The 21,848-nt window shown below is 36.9% G+C and overlaps 1 protein-coding gene across 20 annotated transcripts in view; it reads right to left on the bottom strand.

Moving 5' to 3' along the window:
- Positions 1–21,848, bottom strand: part of PCDH15 (protocadherin related 15) — a 1,244,966-nt gene that overhangs the window by 65,653 nt on the left and 1,157,465 nt on the right. The gene's annotated exons all lie outside the window — the stretch shown is intronic.

Below are 21,848 nucleotides of genomic sequence, written 5' to 3'. Positions count from 1 at the left end.
GCTCTATAGCTTCTACTTCAAAGATGTTTCAGAACACAAATTTGAGAATTATTTCGTAGTGAAATATTTGGAGGAGGAAATAATGGATAGGAGAGTCTTAGTGAATTTATACAAGGTTACGTACACCTGCTTCACGATACTAGATACATAACTTTTATATTGTTATTATTCATTATTTTCATTATCTAGTTATTTTTACAAAAAGTATTATTAAATGTCATGTATCAAGCATTTTCGATGTCATTACACTAAGGATTCTACAAAGCATCATCCTTTTAAATACAAACTCTGAGAAATGTATTATGCCAATTATATAAATTAATGCTGTCTAGTGAAACTTTCTGTGGTGATGGAAATGCGCTAAATGTGTTCTAACACAGCAGCCACTAACCATATATGACCACTGAACGCTTGAAATGAGGCTTATGTGACTAAGAAACTGAAATTTTAATTCTAATTAAAGTGATATGGCCAAAGGCTACATAGTAGGTGGTGAAGTTGGGATATAAATAATGACAATAATAGTGAATGCATGTTAAAGGTTACCATGGGCTTGGATCTCCATCTTCAAATTCTCTATATATGTGCTCAACCATTGGAAACATTTAAGGATAGCTCTACCTTTCTATTAAACAAGGTAACTTAAAGTAAGCAAACAAAGAGATATTTTCCTTCAGGATAAGAGATTTCTTGAATTTTGTCAAAATGACTTTCTAAGAAGTCAGATGAGCTGAGCTCCAGCACCAACTCATCTCTGTAGATGGTCTATGTTTCACTTGATGGTGGAGCTGAGTTTTGGCATTAGAGGGACAGTAATTAGATTTCAACATTAGATCACATTATCACTAAAAGGGGAAGAAGAACAAAGAAAAAATAGTTATCAAAGTGTTTCTTTTTAAGCTTTGAACTCAGGCGTTTTATTCATTTAATAAAGTAGAACATAAAAAATAAAAAAGCCCATTCCCAACTAAAATTAAAATCAGAGTTTGAATCAAGTAACCAAAGACATTTCTTTTGCATACGATGAGCAAACTTGGGACCAATGACAAATAGGTCAAAGATTTGGTTGAGTATTATCCTTTAACTTATAATTAGCATGGATGTTTCCACTGAAATAAATTTTTTACTGTTAATGCAAATGACAGTGAAGTATTAAAAACATGTACAAAAATGCACAAATCGTAAGTATACAGCTCAAAAAAATTGCAAACGATGCACATCCACGTGACTAGCACCTGCTTCAAGAAAGAAAACATTACCGCATCCCAGAATGTTCTCTATATCCTCGAACAACACCTACTCCCTAGGGAAACCACTGGACTTATTTCTAACACCATTCAGTAGTTGCGCCTATTTTAAAATGTTATGTTGATGGGATCACACTATATGTTCCCTCTTCTATCTGAATTCTTTTACTCAATTTTGTGTTGTAAGATTCTAAACCCTTATATTTTTAAATTGTTATAGGCATTTTAAATCATTTTATTTCATCTTCCCTCTAACACTATGAGATAGGTATTATTATTCCCTATTTTACCTATGAAGAACACGAGACTCCAATAGTTATATACCTAATCCACTTAGCTCTTTCTGTGCTTCAGGATTTGAATTCTGATCATTCCGACTCTAGAATCTAAGTCCAATTCGCCACATTTCCCATGCTCCCAAGTATTTACAGCTAACATCTAGTCCTGTGCTTTTTTCTTTTTAATTTAAAAATTTTTGTAATTTGAACTTGACACACAGTGTCACATTAGTTTCGCGTGATTCAACATCTCTGTATGTCATGCTGTGCTTACCCCAAGTGTAGCTACCATCTGTCACCATATAACTCTATTGCAGTATCATTGATGACATTCCTTATGCTGTGCCTTTCATCCCTGTAACTTATCCATTCCGTAACTGGAAGCTTGTACCTTCCCCTCCTCCCCTTCTCCCCTTTTGTCCATCCCCTACACCCCTCCACCAGCAACCATCAGTGTGTTCTTTGTATTTATAGGTCTGATTCTGCTTTATGTTTGTTTGTTTACTTGGTTTTGTTTGTTTTTTTGTTTTAGATTCCACAAATGAGTGAAATTTTATGCTACTTGTCTTTCTCAGTCAAACAAACCTTTGTATTTTTAAAGGAACCCTGTAGCACAACACAATTATATTTAGGAAAGAAAAGGTAGTTACAGTAAAATCATTGTGATTGCTTGGTACATTCAGTTTCTTTGTACAGTTCTTACTGATTAACTTCCAATTTCAACAAACAAGTAATTTCACTTTCTAGTATTTCTAAGTTACTCAATTAAGATAACCACAAAGTAGACAGGTTAACAGGTTAAGGTGCTTTTTCAAACACACTGAGGCAGGAGGGAAGGGAGGCTTGGGAGACAAGTTGACTAAAGTGAAGCCATATTGGTTTTAGGCTGACCCTGAACATAAAGAGTCACAAGATCCAATTCATGGAAGACTACCAGCCCCATGCCCTCTGGCAATAAAAGCCACAAAGGCTGGGCATTCTTAAGACTGCTCCCTGTGGTTAACTCCACAACCCTAAGACAATGGAAAAACAAATGGCCCAATGTAAGTAATAAACCCAAAGTTAAAGAGCTACCCCCTCCCTATATGGTTAGCTACCCCCTCCTTATATGGTTTCTAAAACCTTTCAGTAGAGACAAAGGGGGTCCTCTTCCCCATCTGGGAGGGAGACCAATACTTTGTGAAGCAGCTCCTTTCTTATTTCTAAATGTCTTGCTCTTGAATTCTTTCACAGACAAAGCCAAGAACCCACATGGCAAGTGTCCTGAGACCCTCCCTCTCAGAGCCTTGGCTCATCTGGTGTCAATACCATTCCTGAAGCAAATAATCATTTAATGCAAAAGTCTGGGTATGAAATTAGCAATTACAACTTAGAAATATCTAATTTCTTTTACGGTTCTTTCACAGTACATTTGGAGCAAATTATCAAAAAATGAGATACAGGGTTTTTAAAAATCACGTTTACCGGATATTTTCCCAAAAGTATAAAATTACTACTGTCATATTAATGTTGTCAGTAATGACTTCACTTTGCATTTCTATTTCTTTGCATGGTCTTAATCCTTTTTGGAATCTCAAAGACCTCATTTCAGAAAACAGGCATTGATGATGGCTTCCCAGGGTCATCAATATTCTTTCAAATCTCCCTCCTTTCTCCCAAGTACATCTAGTTGAATACTAGCCAGTTAGACAGTGAATGATAAAAATTCCAATTAGTACCACACTTAGAAGTAATTTAAAGTATTTTCAAGTTCAATTTTGAGCGTATTTAATTTTCAACAAACACATGATTTAAGACTGAAACCTGTCTATAAGATGTGACTGATCAATGTTGTGTAGGTACATGGGAATTACACATAATTAACAACCAAATATTCCTTCATGATATCAATGAGAAGACATGATATATTTATGTACTAAATTACACCAAAAATACTGATAAAAAAAATAAGAACACAATTTTAAATCTGGTTTCAGATGTGAAAAGTGAGAGTTTCAGCAGAGTGTACTACAATAACTATTTGCTTTCTATGTTTGATAATTTTAAATTTACTTTTATGTTTTGTGTGTGTGTGTGTGTGTGCATGTGTAAGTTGTGTTTTAGAGAGATAAGGACTCAAATGTTGGGTGTGATTTTGAAAAAAAATCACTCAGAGTTTCAGTTTTCCTTATTCATAAAATGAAAAAAAACCCATTGATCAACAAACATTATTTCAAGATAAATATGTATGTGTGTGTATATATACACACACATACATATACATATATAAAGATAGCCAAGTGTAGTATAACTATTATAACTTAATATTTTATAATATTAAAAATTTTAACATTTTTCATATCATGATATTTACCAATGAATATGCACAAAATTACTTTAAGCTTATTACTCCAGACATGTTATGAGATTGTAACTTCCTTAAAATAATCCATTAATGAATTTTTTCAAGATACCTGTACTTTGCTCTCTCTTTTTTTTTTTTTAAAGTTTCCTTATTTTCAGATAGAGAGCACACTGCATGTGAGCATAAGCAGGGCAGGGGCAGACAGAGAGGGAGAGAGAGAATCCCAAGCAAGCTCCACACTGTCAGTGCAGAGCCTGATGTAGGGCATGAACCCACAAACCACGAGATCATGACCTGAGCCAAAATCAAAAGCTGGACGCTTAACTGAGCCACCCAGGCACCCCTCCTGTTGAGTAAATTTTATCGTTATTATTTTATAGATAAAGGAAGGAAGGCACACAGAGAGTAGTTACTTTCTCATAATCACAATGACAATCGATAGCAAACCTGGGGAGGCCTCACTCTAAAACCTACATGGAAACCACTATGCTCAATCTGTCACACTAAGTACCAGGACTGAGACCCCAGTGAAAACAGTAAGTGCTAGATAAAAGATGACAAGAACTCTTCCTAGACATGTTAGGGACACAGAAAGAAAATAATACATATGCAGGCCACAAACTAAGTGAAGGCAGAAATACAAAACTCTTATTAGTGCTGAGTGTGGTTCCACATAGAGGGCTTTTTGCTGATCTAGGTGAGCTTAAAATTCTTGCGGCTGTGATTGGCTCAGAGAATAGGAAACAATACCCAGTGCTCACTCACGGAAGTGAGTCTAAGACTACCCTTCCCAGGATGCTGAATTCTCACCTTAAGGATGATTGAGAAATTCATCTCTCCTTTCCAGCCACCACTGCCACCACCATCCCAAACTGCTAAGAAAATCTCCAGGCTTAAGCTTTGATGTTGATTGCAGTGGGGAAAAACCTTCCTTGAGAATCAATCCAACCAACACAAGACCTCATTGGGTCTGTAGCCTTCATTCATACACTACCAATTTGTTCAATTCAAGGAGAAATCATAATATTCTGAACTCGTAAACCCAGCGGTCCTAGACTCTACCTGAATAAACAGAAAAACCACAACTGAGAATTTGAGAAAAGTGACCTGTCACTGATAGTGGCCTAGCCTCCTCCCAGAAGAAAGTGCATTTTCAAAACAACCACCTCCAACCTATGCCTTAAATAATCCTAACAAGTAAGTTCCAAGAAAGATAAAAAAAAAAAAAAAAAAAAGTTAGAGTAAAATAATCCTAAAAATGAAGAAGGAACAAAATTCCATAAAGAAAAGTTAGCTGAAGAAAAAGCAAAATCAGGGCTGCTTGGTGGCTCAGTTGGTTAAGCCTCTGACTCTGGCTCAGGTCATGATCTCGAGGTTTGTGGGTTCAAGCCCCGCATTGGGCTCTGTGCTGACAGTTCAGAGCCTGGAGCCTGCTTCAGATTCCATGTCTCCCTCTCTCTCTGCCCCTCTCCTGATTGTTCTCTGTTTCTCTCAAAAAATAAATAAACTTAAAAAATAAATAAATAAATAAAGCAAAATCATACCCACGGAGGGAATTAGCAGGCACAGAATACAAAGCAGATGTGTTCAGTATGTTTCAGTAAATAGACATCTTAAAAATAGGAGGGGGAATGAGAATAGCTGCACATAAATAAAAAGTATCTTGTAGAAATGAAGAAATAGTAATTGAAATGAAAAACTCAGAGATGAAGCTATTAGCAGTGTAGGCATAGTTGATGAGAGAATTAGTGAACTGAATTGTAGGATAGAAGAAATGACCCAGAATGCCTTACAGGACAAAAAGACACATAAACCTAAAAGCAAATTTGAGCCATAGCATTTAGTGATAAAGTTTAGCAAATGTCTAATCAGAGGTTCAGGAAGAGAGAACAGAATTTTCCAGAATTGATAAAAACAACAACAACAAAACAAAAAAAACAGCTGTCAACAGATTTAAGAAGCCCAATAAAGTACCAACAGGACAAACACAAAGTGCCCTCCACATCTTGTAGAAACTGCAGAATGCATGGCAGCCTACCCCCAACAGAAGGTGGAGTCATAGAAGGGTCTCAGGAGTAGAAGAATGGTGGTTGAGTGGAAGGAGGGAAATATCTTCAAAGTGCCCAGAGAAAATAGCTGCACACTTGGAATTCTAGCCCTAGCAAAAATGTCTTTCAAAAACAAGAAGGAAATAAACACTTTTTGAGACAATCACAGGGTGGCGTGGAAAGGTACCGATGGAAAGTTCTACATGGTGTCCCTTAAATGAAATGATTCCAGTGGAAAATCTAAGATATAGGAAGATATGAAAAAGCAAATAAAGTATTAAATGTTTAAATCACTCTACTTGAGCATGGGCTCTACAATGCATAATTCTATTCTTCGGTGTGGCCAAAAAAACAGACTAAGATATCCCAAAACAATAACATATAAATTTCAATGGTAAGGGCTTACTTTAAATGTCTGAATATTCTAAATAATATTCAGGGTGGAGGGTACATTGGTATTTTTAGGTACATGTATGTTAAAATTTCTAAGGTAACACTTATCAAATAATTTTTTTTTTTTTTAATTTTTTTTTTCAACGTTTATTTATTTTTGGGACAGAGAGAGACACAGCATGAACGGGGAAGGGGCAGAGAGAGAGGGAGACACAGAATCGGAAACAGGCTCCAGGCTCTGAGCCATCAGCCCAGAGCCCGACGCGGGGCTCGAACTCACGGACCGCGAGATCGTGACCTGGCTGAAGTCGGACGCTTAACCGACTGCGCCACCCAGGCGCCCCTCAAATAATTTTTTTAACGTTTATTTATTTTTGAGACAGAGACAGAGCATGAACGGGGGAGAGGCAGAGAGAGAGAGGGAGACACAGAATCCGAAACCGGCTCCAGGGTCTGAGCTGTCAGCACAGAGCTCGAGGAGGGGCTTGAACTCACCGACTGCAAGATCATGACCTGAGCCAAAGTCTGACGCTTAACTGACTGAGCCACCCAGGCGCCCCATTTATTAAATAAAATAGAGTATATAACATCTCAAATGCACAAAGGATACATAGGGAAGGAAAAGAAATGAGATAAAAATATAGAAAACAAAACAAAACAGGACAAGGGAAATACAAAATAAAGCAATAGAGGGTAAGAATCTATCATTTCTGCAGTTAGAATAAAAATAATTCAATCTTCTACTTAACAAACCAGGTTAATCACAGGGGATAGAATATACTCTAATGTATAATACATCAACGCTAAAAGAAGGAAAGTGGAAGCATAAGTCAAAATTCATTTTAATTTAGAAAATTTATTTTCATATAGAAATGTACCTTTCTGGCTTTTTCTGGGGGGTTGGAGAAGGAACTGATATTTAAAAATGTTAACAATATTAAAAGTTAGTCCCGATGCGTTCATGTGTGGCTGAGAAGAACAAGTTTCACTATTTGCCTGGGATGTCATTGGAGAACTTAAGCGTGAATAAAACAAAAGAGCTAAGTACTATTTTTTAAATAAATTAACCTTTGTGAATATAACCTGCATTATTTCCTTAAAAAATGCGGAAAATTCCTAAAGATATTGTAAGATAGGGGAAAATATAAGTAAAAATTACAAGTTGATTACATAATTTTTAGCTAGTAATAAGGACACATCTAACAAACTTGGTTAAATTAACACCTAAAAATTAAAGCTGGCTCATCGTGAAAATTGTAACTGAATCAAATTTGCTACAGAATCGATGCCACTTGACTTTTTCTATCAGCTTCTTGATAATAAAAAATGTACACGGGGCTCCGGGCACAGTCTTTATTATCTGGAAGAGGTAACCTTGGAATATTTGATTCACAGACTTTTGGGAGTTTCTGTTAGTGAGTAAAATCGGGAAAGTTATGTCTAAAGTTGTTTTAAAAGAATGAAAATCAGAAATGAATATTATAATTATACCTGTTGTAATTATATTTCTAAATGAAAGCTAAGACACAGGAAACCACTTATGAATTTCTAAGACCTCATCTGGAAATTTTAATGCACACAGGTGCCCAACATTAAGAGAAAATCACCAAATAATTGCCTCTATCATATAGGGGTGTAGGTGAGCCCATTAATTTTCTAGCAGCCTAAATAACTGTTCCCCTCTGTTGCCTAAATGAATACTATGGATGTGGAAATATTAGTGGAATAATTAGTGATGTCCTAAGAACTTCCAAAGCCCATTAAAGTCCAATAATGCTAATTTTAAACTTCAGTTTTTCAATTAGACCCCATTTTAACATTTAACAGCACTGAGGGCTCACTCTCCCTGTAATAGAGTGAAAGTATTTTAGAATGTCAGGGCAAAAACTCTCAAATCCCACATTTCCACCTACTAATGTCAGCATGTCAAGCTGTGTTTGTAAGGGGCAAAAAGAACAGATCCTTGGCTTCTTAAACTACTTTAACTTGGCTCTTGTATTTTCAGGAACTACAAAGAAACCTCCATTTTAAAGCTCTTAAGACAATACATATGTCCAACACATGATAAAATATGAATGAGGAAAGGAAAATGTCAGGTAGAGAGGTCTATTTATAAGGCTATTCAAGACTTATACAAAAAAACAAAAGGCAGAAAAAGAGAGGGCATAGACATTTCAAATAAGAAAGCTTAATGTCTGGTTTTTTGTTTTGTTTTGTTTTGTTTTTGGATGTCGAAAAGGTGAGTACAGTCCAATACTTCCTAATTCCAATGTATCTACTATTTGTATACTTAAGTAAAAGTCTAATATAATTCAGAGATATTCTAGTGAGTAAAATAAAACTTACTGGAGAAACAACAATTTAATAATGTTAGGTAGACACAGGCAACACAATTTGAATGACAAAAACCTTTTCAGGAGTTTTACTGTTATTTTATTATAGCTAGAATTTATCAAAGCTTACTCTTAAAAAGTGGTTCCCAATATCACATGATAATTCCTATTTGAAAAATTAAAGAAAGAGACTGGAGAACAGCAAAATCTTCCTTTTATCATTTTTAAAGTTATACACTGAAATATGTTTTATTACAGGAGGCATGAGATTTAAACATCGGAAAGACTTGCATTTATGTGATCATTGAAACTTTTTTTTAAGTTTAATTTTCTTTTCTTTGTAAAGTCTCAGAAAAGAAATACTACCTCAAAAAATACTTGCTTTGTTCTTTTCTTCATTATTGCTCTTCTCATGACTGATCATATATTCTCCAATGAAGCTTTGAAATGGACTCTGAGATATTTGTTCTACCTTTTCATCCAGGTGGAAAAGAAAGAAATTGTGTTCCATTCAACACACAGTAATAACAGAAAACATGTACAATTTGAACTCTCTGAGAGAGGAAAACGAGTTTTTGATGTTGATTCTGAATAACAGAATGTTGAAGGTTTTTGGTGAAAGCTCACTTATTATAGGAATGTCTAAGAAGTTTGTACTGTTGCTATGATTCTGCAGTTATGAATTCCAATCCTTCAGCATTCAAAGCAAATTAAATGATCCTCCTTATTTCTCACCTGTGCTCTTTGTCAGTTACATTACATTAGATCAATCCAAGGCCAATATAATTCCACCTTCTCATCTCCCCGGCTCCTGTCCCTCTTCTAGCTGCTGTGCTGGTCCCTCCCGTCGTCCGCCAACCTGGCAAGGGCACCCCACCCAGACATGAACTGGGCCACAGATCTCAGCATCCATCATCTGGCCCCAGGCCTCCCGACTTCCTGTCTGTCAGCAAGCCTTCCGCGTTGTAGATCTGCAATACCCCTCAGTTCACAGACTATCTACCAAGCAGATGCTGCCCAAGCAAGCCTTCACGACTGAGTTTTCACTCCAGCCATGGCAGAAAGACGGTCAAGAGCCCCCACCTGCCACAAGAGGGGCATTACGACACGCACACGAAATATTCTTAGTCTGATCCCAGGGCACCATTCCAACTTCCTGCCCTACAGGCACCTCTACTTGAATTTCCCCAAACCATACTACCTATTTTTTTTTTTTCCCTGAACAATCTGTGTTCTTCTATGATTCCAACTCTTTACTTACTCAGTTTCTTCTAATTTAAAATGTCTCTTATTGGGGTGCCTGGGTGGCTCAGTTGGTTGAGCATCCGACTTTGGCTCAGATCATGATCTCAAGGTTGGTGAGTTTGAGCCCCACATCAGGCTCTGTGCTGACCGCTCGGAGCCTAGTTCAGATTCTGTGTCTCTCTCTCTTTCTGCCCCTTCCCCACTCATGCTCTCTCTCTTTCTCTCTCAAAAATAAATAGACATTAAAAAATTTTTAAGAAGTGTCTTTTGTCCGCTAGGCCAAATGGTGCTCCCTCCTGGACTGTATTATGGTATATGTGTGAACACGCCCACACACACACCTACACATACTGAATATATATAATATTGAACAATAAAGCCGAGTCTCACCTTAAATGATAATTTTCTCAAGTCTGTCCCAACTCCCTTAGGGGCACTGCTGTTTCCACCTGCATGTTCCTAACAACTATATTTTATGTATTTTTTACTATAGCATTTACCTTGGCATGTTATACTATTCATGCGTATCTATTACACTTGATTTTCTTATTCTTTTATATTTTTTGTGACTTGGTTTTCAGATTGGCCACTAAAATCTCCTTCAAAAATGAAAATTAAAATTTAAAGAGGATATATAACATTTTTTTAAAATCATCTTGAACACAAACATTTTTTTAAGCTTATTTTTGTTCCCATCATTAAATTATTTAAGACAGTTTGTCCTTCATGTGTTCAAAAATTTGGACCACCTTGCTTCATGAAAAGATTTGAGTATCCTGTCACTTAAACATCCTCATTTATACTTTTACAGTTTTAAAGCACAATTAATTTACGAGATAAAGAATGGCATTTTCATCATTGCAAAAAGGTTTAGGATATGAATAATGTATAAGAAGCCTATTTATTCTTCAATTATTAAGTTTAAGAGGGAATGAGAGGATCCTGATAGCAAGGCATTTGCAAATTAAATACGAATGTGGCATCTTCTGTGTGTTCCCTCTGACAACGTTTGCCCATTTAAGACAGAAACAATAAGCACACACAAAAAGCTTTACTACAAAAAGCAAAACCTTTATCATTGCTTTTTAAAGAGTATGTCAAAGGAAAATGGAATTCAATTTATAAACCTTTTACTTTGGAAAATAAATGGAGAACTTTCAAAAATATAGTGAATATAAAGTACTATGATGAAATTAATGATTAGCAGCAGAAAAACCTTTAGGACCATTAACGTGACACTAATTATACAGAGCCCCATACTGACAGATTGGAATGGTGCTATTTACACATGGGAAAATAAAATCTGCCTCCTTGAATATATATACATCACAACATTTTAATGTAAACAACACATTCAACAACAACAAAAAAACTTGTTTTCTGCAATGCCCTTCATTTAAATTGGTGGTATTTCAGAAACATCTCTCTGTCTCTATGTATGTGTGTATATATATATACACATACATACACACACATGGATATATGACACACATATGTGTAAACATGTATGCACAGACATATATTTTTTTCAGTTTTATAACAATGTATGTTTTGTCTAACATCTAACAAGTTTGATAAGAAGAAACAGCTGTAACACAAAAGTAAAATTCCTGTTACTATTATTTTTTCTTGGATGAAATTCTAAAAAGAATTGGCCCCAAAACAATATACTACAAAGCAGAGTGGCCAACATTACAATTCCACCTTGAGATACTAGGCTAAAATATTAGTATTCTCAATTGCTAATTTTTAAAAATATTTTTAGTTTTTGAGAAGCATGGATGAGATTGTGGTAAGTGATGAATCTACTTTTGCAAAATTATTTAAATGCTTTTTTCACCCTGTTTTCCTTTTTAAAAATTCCTAAATTAGTTTCTTTCTTTCTTCTTTGACTCCTAAATCAAATTAATCTTTTTAAAACTTTATTTTTACTTATTTAAAAAATTTTTTTAACGTTTATTTATTATTGAGAGACAGAGAGAGACAGAGCATGAGCAGGGGAGGGGCAGAGAGAGAGGGAAACACAGAATCCGAAGCAGGCTCCAGAGCCCGATGCGGGGCTTGAACTCATGGACTGTGAGATCATGACCTGAGCCGAAGTTGGACGCTCAACCAGCTGAGCCACCCAGGTGCCACTTCATATTATTATTCTTGCTCTGTGTTATTTGTAAAGATGAAAAATTGTAGCCACTTAAATGTCCAACTGTCTTTTATAATGTGTCTAATATATAAATACTTGATTATTTCTTGTTTATTACAGAAATATCAGAAAATGTATATTAGCAAAGGAATACTAAAAACTCTACATTGTATCCATTTATAGCCATTATTAATATGTTTATATATGTCCTTTTATATTTCCTATATATATATATGCTTTCTGTAACCAGGATCAGATTATCTGTATGGCTTTTATAACCTATTATTTTCAGTCGTTAGCCAGTTATATGGATTTTTTAAAATCTTAAACAAAAACAGCCTATTTCTATTTCAAACACATAATAGGAAGAGTGGCATTTTTAAAAATTTTAATAAATAACTAATACTTATTTAAAAAAAAGCATATGGGGCGCCTGGGTGGCGCAGTCGGTTAAGCGTCCGACTTCAGTCAGGTCACGATCTCGCGGTCCGTGAGTTCGAGCCCCGCGTCAGGCTCTGGGCTGATGGCTCAGAGCCTGGAGCCTGTTTCCGATTCTGTGTCTCCCTCTCTCTCTGCCCCTCCCCCGTTCATGCTCTGTTTCTCTCTGTCCCAAAAATAAATAAACGTTGAAAAAAAAATTAAAAAAAAAATTAAAATAAGCATATTTTTAAGGGGTATATAAAATCTATAAATTGTACCAATATTGTCAAGGCTCAAAAGATAGTTACTTTTGATAGTTACTAGGTTGCCCCTATACCTTATTGTAAATAATGCTGCAATAAACAAAAGGGTACCTAATATTTTTGAATTAGTGCTTATGTTTTCTTTGTGTAAATACTCAGTAATGGAATTTGTGGATCACAAGGCAGTTCTATTTTTAATATCTGAGGAACCTCCATAATGTTTTCTACCGTGGATGCACCAGATTGCACTCCCACTGATGGTGTGAGAGGCTTCCTTTTTCTTCACATCCTTGCCGACCCCTGCTGTTTGTCATGTGTTTGATTTTAGCTACTCCAACTGGCATGAGGTGGTATCTCATTGTAGTTTTGATTTGCATTTCCCTGACGAGGAGAGATGTGGAGTATTTTTTCATGTGTCTGTTGACCATGTGGATGTTGATAGACAAATGGATTAGAAAGATGTGGTATGTATACACCGGACTATTACACAGCCATAATAAAGGGATGAGATTTGGCATTTGCATGGATGGACCCAGAGGGTGTTATGCTAAGTGAAGTAAGTCAAACTGAAAAAGACAAATACCACAGGACTTCACTCATATGTGGAATCTAAAAAACAAAACAAATGAATAAACCAACAAACGGAAGACAAAATTAGACCTATAAATACAGACAGCAAACTGATGGTTGCCAGCGGGGAGAGGACCGAGGGGATGAGCAAGAAGGATGAAGGGGAAGGGAGTACAGGCTTCTAGTTATGGAATGAATCACTCATGGAAATAAAAGGCACAGCCCAGGGAATACAGTCAGTGACGCTGTAATAGTGCTGTGTGGTGACAAATGGTAGCCACACTTGTGTTGAGTGTAGCACAATTTACACAGAAGTTGAATCACTGTGTTGTACTCCTGAAATGAATGTCACATTGTGGGTCAACTACATACAGATTAAAAAAGAAGAAGAAGAAATAAAGAGTTACTAGATAACATTCATCTTTGATAACATTGTTAGTTTCTGTTTGCTTTGTTTTGGCAGAGAAATAGCACTGGCCCATCTGTCTTTAGCCTAGTTGCCTTTGGCCAACCTGCGGTAATCTAAATAGTTCTTCAGCCAATTAAGAACTGGCATTGACAATGACTGGAATTTACTCGATGCAGATTGAGTGTCAGCACTGAAGAACTGTAATGAATAAAAGATTATACTCAACAAGATCTGGCAAAGCCTAAGAGATAAGTGTGTACAAAGTGTTCTGCGTTGGCTAAGGACCTTATAAACAGGGGATCATTTAATTTTCTTAACTCTGGTAGGTATAAAGAACAAAGCCATTCTGTAGATGCTGTTCCAGAGCTGTGTGTGTGACAGTAAAACTCCGCAAATGACCCCAAATCACACAGCTGGTGAGGGGATCCTGGAATGTTTGACTCCGAGGACCATGCGAGATTTGCCAGTGAACTGGATGGAGGGAAGTATGTGTTGGACTGAAGGTTATCTCCAGATCCTGGTTTCAGAGAGAGAGAGAGAGAGAGAGAGCGCACACCTGTAACCTAACCAACAGATTTTATTAAAAACTGCAAGTTACATTTCTCTCTTTTTTTCCCTCCATCTGTGAAGACATTCATCAGACTCAGTAAGGAATTAAATTAAGACAAGTAGCTTTCTCTTGGCATCCCTCTTTCAGGACCCAGCAGAACACAAAGGCTGGCAAAAAGAAGCATCGTTTCTATCCTACCCCAGGGATCCCGCTCCATGAAATGACATGTGAAAAAAGAATTCATTGTTTTAATTGCATTTAGTGCTAATAAGACCCTAATAAACGTAGGGGAGCGTACACATTTTCATTGTGTTCCTTTCCTTCTGTCGTTAGTTATTCCTAATTTTCACAAAGACTATTAACGCAACATAACATTAACATGCTCAGGAGGTGCCAGAAAAGACTATTCGTCATGCTGTGATTCATTAAAGCCAGAGAAAGGAGTCTTTCATTTTTCAACTTTTTAACAGATAATTCATTGTATAATCTCGAAAGATAAATTTTCTGCAGTTCAGAACTTTCTATTCATATTTTTCTTTGAAAAATGGCATTTTTGACCATATCTATCTACAAAGGGGAATTTAAGAAATCTATTTAACATTCCTGAATTGCTAATCATTTCCAGTTTGTGACTATTTTTACATGGCGTTAGTACCTTGTTTCTGAAACAGTTTAAGAAACTTTGTTGACTTTATAAATTATTTTTATATTTTAAGAGAATTTCAAGATTTTTTCCCCACTTCCCAGACATTAATTAGTTCCTAGACAAAAACCTCAGGGTTGGCTTTAGCTCAAGCGGTTACTTCGCATGTGGTTACTAGACAAACACCTCACCCAATTTTATGTTTTGATCTGGTATGGTGTGATAAGGACCAAAACTCCAATATGCCCTTTTAAAAAAATATTCTTTCTTAAAAGTTTATTTTGAGAGAGACAGAGACAGTGTGAGTGGGGGAGAGGCAGAGAGGCAGAGAGAGAGAGAGAGAGAGAGAGAGAGAGAGAGAGAGAGAGAATCTCACGCAGGTTCCACACTCAGCACAGAGCCCAACGTGGGGCTCGAACTCATGATCTCTGAGATCATGACCTGAGCCAAAACCAAGAGTCGGTGGCTTAAGCCACCTGAGTTCATGAATGAGCCATGTAGGCGCCCCCCCCCAAAATATTCTTTTTAAAACTGTTCTCTGTATAAGTTGATATGGGAACTAACTGAAAGCTGAAATTTCTCTTAGCTGTGCTGTTAGGGTTTGCTATTCAGAACCTTACATCTACATATGTAGACATTATTTTTTTCTTAAAGTCGCTATGATTTCCTAAAAGGGTAATACCAAGCCATCAATAATTATTGACAAATAAAATATGTAGAAAGATACTTCATAACGCAGCATTAAGGTAATACTACTCATTTAAAACATAAAAATATGGGGGGCACCTGGGTGACTCAGTCAGTAAAGCATCCAACTTCGGCTCAGGTCAGGATCTCATGGTTCATGAGCCCCCTGTCGGGCTCTGTGCTGACAGCTCGGAGCCTGCTTTGGATTCTGTGTCTCCCTCTCTCTCTGCCCCTCCCCTACTTGCTCTCTCTCTCTCTCTCTCTTTCAAAAATAAACATTAAAAAATTTTTAAAATAAATAAAACATACAAATATGCCTCATAAATATGAAACTGATCACTGCTGATATAAAAGAACTATGTCATTCAAAATATGTAAGTTTATCTTTCTCAAGATTGCTTTGTCTATTCAGGATCTTTTGTGGTTCCATACAGACTTTAGAATTATTTGTTCTAGGTCTATGACAAATGCTGCTGGTTTTTTGACAGGGACTGAACTGAACGTGTAGAGTGCTTTGGGTAATATGGACATTTCAACAATATTAGTTTTTCAAATCCACGAGAATGAAAACTATTTCTATTTGTTTGTGTCATCTTCAATTTCTTTCATCAATATTTTATACTTTTTGGATACAGCCTTTCACCTCCTGGTTAGGTTTATTCTTAGTTAGGTATTTTATTCTTTTTGGTGCAACTGTAAATGGGATTATTTTCTTAATTTCTTTTTCTGATACTTTATTATTAGTTTATGTAAATGCAATTCTGTATATCAATTTTGGGTCCTACAACTTTTTTTTTGAATTTATTTTTCAGCACTAATGGCTCTTTTGTAGCATCTTTAGGGTATCACAATCCTAGATTTCAATATACCCTACAAAGCTGTAGTAATCAAAACAGTATGGTACTTGCACAAAAATAGGCACATAAATCAATGGAACAGAATAGAGAGCCCAGCAATAAACCCACGATTATATGGTCAACTAATCTATGACAAAGGAGGCAAGAATATGTAACAGAGAAAAGACAATCTTTTCAACCAGTTGGTGCGGGAAAACTGGACAGCAATATGCAGTAGAATCAGGACCATTTTCTTACATCATCAACAAAACTGAACTGAAAATGAATTAAAGACCCAAATGTGAGATCTGAAACCATAAAGTTCCTAGAAGAAAACAACATAGGCCATGATTTCTTTGACATCAGGCATAGAAATATTTTTTTTAGATGTCTCCCAAGACAAGGGAAACAAAAGCAAAATTAGACTACTGGCACAACATCAAAATAAAAAGCTTCTGCACAACAAAGGGAACCATCAACAAAACAAAAATGCAACCTACAGAATAGGAGATGTTTGCAAATGACACATCCAATTAGTGGCTACTATCCAAAATATAGAAAGGACTTATACCACTCAACACCAAAAAATAAAGAATCCGATTAAAAATAAGCAGAGGACCTGAACCGACATTTTCCCAAAGAAGACACAGATGGCCAACAGACACATGAAAAGATATTCCACATCACTGATCATCAGGGAAATGAAAATCAAATTCACAATGAGATGTCACCCTACACTTGTCAAAATGGTTAGAACCAAAAAGACAATAACAAGTATTGACAAAGATGTGGAGAAAAAGGAACCTTCATGTACTGTTAATGGGAATGTAAATTGGCGTAGCCACCATGGAAAACGGTATGGAGGCTCCTCAAAAAATTAAAAATAGAACTGCTGTATGATCCAGTAATTCCAGTACTGGGTATTTACCCAAGGAAAACAAAACACTAATTCTAAAAGATACGTTCACTTCCATGTCTATTGCAGCATTATTTACAAAAGTCAAGATATGGAAGTAACCTGAGTGTCTATCAATAGATGAAGGGATAAAGAAAAGGTATATATAAAGAACTTGTAAAACACAACATGCAAAAAACATAATCCAATTAAAAAATGGGCAGAAGACAGAAATACACGTTTTTCCAAAGAAGCATCCATATGGCCACCAGACACAGGAAAAGATGCTCAACATCACTCATCATCAGGGAGATACAAATCAAGACTGCAATGAGGTATCATCTCCCACTCATCAGAATGGCTAAAACAAAAAACACAAGAAACAAGTGTTGGTGAGGATGTGGGTAAAAAGGAACCCTCAGGCACTGTTGGTGGGAATGCAAACTGGTACAGCCACATGGAAAACAATATGGAGGTTCCTCAAAAACAGAACTACCCTACTACCCAGCAAGTGCACTACTAGCTATTTACCAAAAGAATGCAAAAACACTAATTTGAAGGGATACACGCATCCGAATGTCTATTACAGCATTGTCTACAACAGCAAAACAAAGGAAGCAGCCCAAGTGTCCATCGACTGATGAATGTATAAAGATGTGGTGTATATATCTAATGGAATATTACTCAGCCATATAACAGGAATGAAATCTTGCCATTTGCCATGACATGGATTTAGTTAGAGAGTATTTTGCTAAGTGAAATAAATCAGGGAAAGACAAATACCATATGATTTCACTCATATGTGGAATTTAAGAAGGAACAAAGAGATTGAAAGAAAGAAAGAAAGAGAAAGAAAGAAAGATAGGTAGATAGGTAGATAGGTAGGTAGGTAGGTAGATAGATAGATAGATAGATAGATAGATAGATATAGCAAACCAAAAAACAGATCCTTAACTACACAGAACACACTGATGGTCACCAGAGGATAGGTGGGTGGGAGAACAGGTCCAGTAGGTGATGGGATGAAGGAGGGCACTTGTGATGAGCACAGTCATGTATAGATGTGTGGAGTCACTATGTTGTACACCCGAAACTAATATTAAACGGTATATTAACTGCAGTGGAATTTAAATAAAAGTGTAAAAAAAAAAAAAAAGAAGAGGTAGTATGTATACATACAATGGAGTATTATTAAGCCACAAAAAAGATTGAAATCTTCCATTTGCAGCAATTTGGATGGGCCTAGGGGGTATAATACTAAGTGAAATAAGTCCTTCAGAGAGAGACAGATACCATATGATTTCACTCATACATGGAACTGAAGAAACAAAACACATGAACAAAGAAGGATCAACAACAACAAAAAACAGACTCTTAATGCAGAGAACAGGCTGGCGGTTGCCAGAAGGGAGGTAGGTGAGGGGATGGGGAAATAATTAAAGGGGATATAATTCAACAAAATGCAAGTTGAACAAGTTACACGGACTATGTCTCAATGGAATCGTATCTTAGTGTATTTCAAAGATTGAATGTACCTAGTCGTTACATAATGGAAGAAACTGTTTTTATATTACTGTTCAGATTTTATGGTTATTCTTTTAATGTTTGTTTATTTTGACAGAGAGAGAGAGTGAGGGGACAGAGAGAGGGAGGGAGAATCCCAAGCAGGCTCTGCCCTGTCAGTCCAGAGCCCCACGCAATCTCGATTCCATGAACCATGAGATCATGACCTGAGCGGAAACCAAGAGTAGGATGCTTACCCAAACTGGGCCACCCAGGTGCCCCAATAATTATTTCTTATTCTATCACTCAGATAAGAAGAAAAATTAGTGTTCTGCACTGATACTAAGGTGAGTTCTAGAAAGGGAGGCCCACTGTTTACTTTCTTTTTTTTTTTTTTAATTTTTTTTTTCAATGTTTATTTATATTTTGGGGGACAGAGAGAGACAGAGCATGAATGGGGGAGGGGCAGAGAGAAAGGGAGACACAGAATCGGAAACAGGCTCCAGGCTCTGAGCCATCAGCCCAGAGCCCGACGCGGGGCTCGAACTCCCGGACCGCGAGATCGTGACCTGGCTGAAGTCGGACGCTTAACCAACTGCGCCACCCAGGCGCCCCCCACTGTTTACTTTCAAGGACAACGATCAAATACCTCAGTGCTCCATAGAATTGTTTTGATAACTTCTATGCACCGTGCATACGGAACTTGGAGCATGGAGACCACAGTTATTTTATAGGTAGAAAGAACCTAGTCAGACAAAATGATTCACAGTGACAATGGACGTTTACTGAGAGGTATGTCTGGGGTAGGTGCTGTACTCAGTGCTTGATACGCAGTTTTTTCATTTATATTTATGAGAAAGGTGTTATACCGCCCTGTTATAACTTGCAGACCTGACGCTTAGAACAATTCAGAACTCTGCCCAAGGTTAAGCAGCCCAGTAGTGACTGAAAGGTAACAATCCAAGTTTGTCTTCTTCATGACGCTTTTGGAAAAGGGATATAGATTTAAATATTAAAACTTTACTTTTATGGCCTTTATGTTTCGTATTCATTAACCTTCTTTTTCATGCTCTGGGGATCCAGCATATTCATAACGTCGGATTACACTTTAATCAATATTGACTTAAATCAAAAGTTCTCTAATTCCCTTACTAATTCCTGTCGCACAGCAAGATTAGGACCCAGCACTCATTTCCTGCCTGCAGATGTACCTGTTTCTGTGTTCTTTTTTGCACGTTTAGTCTCAGCCCACACTGATTTTAGCTCTAACCTGACACGGGAAACCCACACAGAGCCTGTGTCTCCAAAGTGATGGTCTGCGTCTCACCTGGTCTTGCCCTGCTCGGATGTGACTCACCTGCAGCGGGTTCTAGAGTCTCACCAGGGCTCTCTTGGTCAGGAAGGTGGACTGCTCCCTTGCTGAGAGCCTAACTCCTTCCTCCCCCTGGCTCTTCTGTGGCTCCCACCTCATTCCTTTCATCTAGGCCTCCTATCCAGCTTGCATTCATGTGTCCTCGTCATAAAACAGCATCATCAGAACCTTTGCCTGTGCCCATGCGTCTTCAGGGACAGGGGCTTTTCCACCTGTTCCTGCCCTATTTACAGGATTACACAATTGTCAGGTCCAAACCTCATCTTTTTGGCTTATAATTCTGGATTCTGGAACCCGTTCATACTAACTTGCATCCACCAACCACACCTTCCGCATCTGACCTACTGTACTCAAATACTGGCATTTCTGAGCCACTGCCACAAATAACACAGTGTGCCAAAACAGGCTTTTGTACTAGAATCCATTAGGAAACTAGATGGCATTATTTCAAGAAGCATTAAAATTTTTTTTTAATTATTAACTGAAGAGTGGAGTAACAAGAAAAGTATAATTCCCTCCACTTTTGTCAGAATTATTTTACTATATCTTCCAAGAGGAATAGCTTAAAATTACCAGAAATTTAAGTGAACATCTTCTCTTTGTTTTTATGATTTTAGAGCTTTTTAATATTTTTTTAAAAATTATTTTTATTTTTCCAGTTATATCTCTAGATGTAGCCAGCATCTAGATGTAGCCAGCATTATCGGCATTCCTCCAAAAAATAACCATTCTGATTGGATTAGTTATTCCAGTTTTTGAACTTTATATAAATGGGCTTAGGAATTTTTTTTTTTTTGTCTGAATTCATTTGCTCAGATTATATATCTTTTTTTTTTTTTAAGTTTATTTATTCTTTTGACAGAGACAGAGCAGGGGAGGAGCAGAGAGAGAGGGAGAGAGAGAATCCCAAGCAGGTTTCCCACTGTCAGCATGGAGCCCGATGCAGGGCTTGATCTCCTGAACCACAAGATCATGACCTGAGTGGAAATCAAGAGCTGGACGTTTAACCGACTGAGCCACCCAGGCGCCCCGTCACAGTAAATTTTTGAGATTCATCTGTGTTGTTGCCAGAGTTTATTTGTTTTCCTTGCTTTATAGAATTCCGTTGTACAAATATACTACATTTAATGCATGTAAGTTGTTGGGCATGCATGTTGTTTTCAACTGTTAGAAATTACAATAATGAACGTACCTACAAAAAGTGAACTTCTTGTAAATATCTTTTACGAGCAAATGTGTGCATTTCTCTGGGTCAAAACTTAGGAGTGGAAGTTCTGAGTCAGGGGTTACATATATGCTCACACTTAACAGACAACGTCAAATGTTCCCCCTGAAAGCCACACTAATTTATACCCCATCAGCAATCCCTGTGAACTCCAGCTGTTGCAAAATTTGGTTTCATCTGTCTTAGTTTAGCCATTCTGATGAACATGCGGTGGCCTCCTGCGGTTTATTCTGTAATTCCCTAGTAGTTAATAAAATCGAATGCCTCTTTATATATATATATATATTTTGCCAATTTCTATATTTTCTTTATGCAGGGCTCATTCCAATCTTATTCCTATCTTTTTAATCTTGGGTGTTTCATTTTGTTTTCTTTTGAATCATCATTTTGCTGGGGTTCTTTCTACACTCTGGATCGGAGGTCTTTGATACTAGTTTGTAACATAAA

This window comes from Leopardus geoffroyi, chromosome D2 (genome assembly GCF_018350155.1).
Source record: "Leopardus geoffroyi isolate Oge1 chromosome D2, O.geoffroyi_Oge1_pat1.0, whole genome shotgun sequence".
Taxonomy (NCBI): Eukaryota; Metazoa; Chordata; class Mammalia; order Carnivora; family Felidae; genus Leopardus; species Leopardus geoffroyi.
The sequence above is the reverse complement of the archived record's forward strand: the minus strand, read 5'-3'. Positions and strand labels throughout refer to the sequence as shown.